This window comes from Capsicum annuum, chromosome 3 (genome assembly GCF_002878395.1).
Source record: "Capsicum annuum cultivar UCD-10X-F1 chromosome 3, UCD10Xv1.1, whole genome shotgun sequence".
Taxonomy (NCBI): Eukaryota; Viridiplantae; Streptophyta; class Magnoliopsida; order Solanales; family Solanaceae; genus Capsicum; species Capsicum annuum.
In genome coordinates, this window is record NC_061113.1 from 266452868 (window position 1) to 266456535 (window position 3668).

The following is a 3668-nucleotide window of genomic DNA, read 5'->3' on the forward strand; positions in this document are numbered from 1 at the left end:
TGGCCGAAGTGTTGTTGTTGTTTGGCCGAATTTGTGTCTATATTTGGTGTTGTTTTGATTGTCTTTTTTGTTTCTTGTGTTGGTTTTCTTTCTCTCTAACACTACTTGAGTCTAACCCAAGTTCTTGAGCAAAAAAAATTACAAGTTGTTGTGGGAAGAGTGGACGGTTTTGTTGTTGTTGTTGTTGAAGTTCTTGTGTTGTGTTGAAGAATTCTTGTAAAAGATTGTTGTTTGATCCAAATTCAAAGGGAAGAGAGTGTGGGTTCTTGTTAGTCTTGAAACAACTTTCAAGACATTACCAAAGGGGGAAAAAATAAAAGACCTCTCAAAAGTCTTCATACCAAAAGGGAGTAAGTTCATTTTTCTAGACAAGCCAAAAGAGGAAAGGGGGACAAGACCTCTAAAAGGTTGTCTTGCCAAAAAGGTGAAAGTTGGTCAAGGTTTGATTTTGAAAAAAAGGGCTTAAAGTCTTGTTTTTTAACCTACCAAAACCGAAATTCCCCCAATCTTTGTGAAATTTGAACAACCAAAATTGTGGAACAAAAGTTTTCAATTTCAACAATATTTTTTTGTCCATCGACCAGTAGTCGAGTGCTACATCATAAGTAGCTCAAGAACGTTGAAATTCCTAGTTTCACTTTTTTGATTCTATTGGTTTCCATTTTGTTGGTTCTCATACTAATTAGCAAACTAGTAAATACCTACTAGATTGTAGATTAGTTTTTGAGTACATTTTCTTTCGTGTTAAGTGTTGTATTTTTTGCTTTTCTCATTTATAAGTCGTAGTATTTTCTTTGTTTTAAGTTCGTAAGTAAATTTTGTTTTTGTGTCTTGAGTCGATGAAACAAGAATCTATTCCGGCCGTCAAGTAGAATTAACATCCTATTGACTACCAGAGTATAAGCAACTTTCAATATTCGTCGCTCTAATTGTGAGAATCACAAAGGTGGGTGTATACGAGTGTTGGTGAGGATTTTTTACTACTAATCTTGTTTGTTCATTGTGTAGGTACAAAGGTGATATAAGGGGAACATGTCTTCGATATCCGGAGATTATTGTGACTACAACATGGGAGATTATGATTGTAGTGAGGGATTTTATGGCTACGAAGTTACGGGAGATTGCGGAGGCTATGAAAATAGCCATGATCAAAACTTGGGCAGATTTGAGAGTTATGGTTTTGAGTGGGGAAATGAGGTGAATGGAGTTCCTAGTGCTTATGGTGAATTTGGAGACGATGTAGGACCTCGTGATGGATTTTATGATGACGTTGGGGCATGTGAGGAGTCTTACACTTCTCACTCCGAACCTAGATTTGGTGTTAGGTATAACCCTTTCGTTCGCAAAGTTTATGAGAGCTATGATGAGAGTACATGTGAGGAGTGTGAAGATTCATATTCTCCACCTTGTAGTACTTCTTATCAAGATCGATATAGTATGAATGGTTATACTAGCTCTGGTGGAGGTTGTCCAACGAGAAGAAGAGAGTATGCATCTTCAAAACTGAGGGATACTCGTGTACTTTACAATGTTGATCCGAGAAGGAGTATACACTCCGAAACGGTGACCATTTGTGGGATAATGGGCTACCTCATTATGTTAAATGATAGGTACTATAGAAACTACATCGTTCCATCCATGGTTGACTACTTGGGGTTATTTTGCGAGCCTTTACTTGTTCCATACTTCTTGGACGGGTTTAAGGTTATCGAGAGGGTCAAAGTTGTCTTCTCCTAATTTGAATACCATGAGGAGGTGTGGTGCGATATTCTTCCATTGACATACATTCATGTATGCTTAGGTGCCGATTGGTTTGTACAGCATAGAGTTCTAAATGTGCAAATTAGCCAAATATTGTAAGAGACTGGTGGGGAAATCACCTCGTGACATACATGCTACCCGAGCCACAAAGAGAAGTGAATACTTACTCCAATCCGAATGCTTATGAGAGACAAAATATTGAGAGGAGTAAAGGTATGCAAGGTGGTAATCCGAGAGTGAAAAAAGGAGAGGTTGTGTGGAGCGAAGTGAGGGGATTGCCACCAAACCGAGCTAACGTTGTTTGTCCTTCTATTTCTAAAGACATTTGTTACCTACATGGCAAGTGAAGTAGAGCAATGCCGAAGTGAAGTTGCTGCCCAAGCTTGTGGAGGTCCTTCACAACACGGCAAAGGAGACTCGACTCAAGAACTTCAAGGTAAAATAGCTAACTTTTACACTTTTGTGCATGTGAATGATAATTGTGTGGCTAGTAGCCCATTGAGTGTGAGTAGTAGATTACTTACTTGTGAGTCTAGTATTCTTTGCCTTTTGTTGATGATGTACATGTTGTGAGTGTGGATACACTAGTTGATCCTATTGATGACCAAATTGACTCTTCCTGTAAGATCAATTTATGTCCACCTAGTGTTGAAGCCTAAATGTTGAATGGAAGTACATCGTCTTGTGTAATTGGTGTTGATCAACCTATTTGTGAAAATTATCCACCACTTGAGTATGTGTGTGATGTGATTAATCAAACTCAAGTGAGTGAAGTGTTTTGCATTGAAATTTTGACTTTTTGAGAAGAATCGCCACTTAATTTTGAAAAGGAATTAAGAAACCTTTAGAGAGTTACTTCAAACGATTCAAAACAGAAAAATCGTTTTAAGTTAGAGATTCTATATCAGCGGTTCCTATTAACGTTTTAGGAAGGTGTTAGACACCTAAAACGTCCGCTAACTTGCGGTTATCCGGACTGTTTGAAAAAATCTTTTGATTAACTTCTGAAAAGATTAATTTGTTTAAATAGTGATTTGATTTTTTTTAAAAAAAACTTGTGTAAAATAGATTTAGGCGACTTAGTAGGGATTTTAACCAAGTCTAAACAAAACTAATAAACAAATAAACACATAAAAGGGGAAGGGAGGAGAAAGTAAAGGATTTAGGCCATTGATCCCAAATCAACGAGACATGTCCTAGTCTAGTTGGGATTCCGACCCATTTCACCTGTCCTAAACTATTTTTTGAGCCTTTGACTCGAGTCTTGCTCCACCTATATTAAATACAACTTTGGCTTCGAGGCCGAAATGAATGAATAAATAAATGAATAAATGAATAAATAAAAAGAAGACAATAATAAAAATTGAGACTTTTCAAGTCTCTTAATGACCTCATCAATGGGTTTTGACCCATTTTCCTTCTTCATCTATCTTCTAGCACCCGCACGCCATGTAGTGGACCTCGGGTTTAAACTTCAGACTTGACTCGAAGGGGTAGACCTCATTGGCCCATTACGAAATGCAAGAGGAGAGGAATCCATTTGGACTCAAGACATTTTTTTTGCATGCAAAGAAAAGATAAAGAAATTAATATACGTTCAAGGCAAAAAAGTGACATATTTCAAAGCAAAATAAAATATCAAGAACCAATTTTGAATGACAATGATAAGTACACTTGCACAAGAATGAGAGTCAACAAATAAATTGCAAAGCAAAGACCCCCACTTACTTGCCTCATGATTTATGTTCATACAAGAATGAATAAAGGTAAAAAGAAGAAGGTCATATTCAATGAATTAATGCAGGAAACAAACAACGTAAGCTTGCGAAAGTAAAGGGATGAGGCAACAAAGAAATACTCATGACTTCTAAAATTGAACAAACATAGATACTAATCCATATAACAAA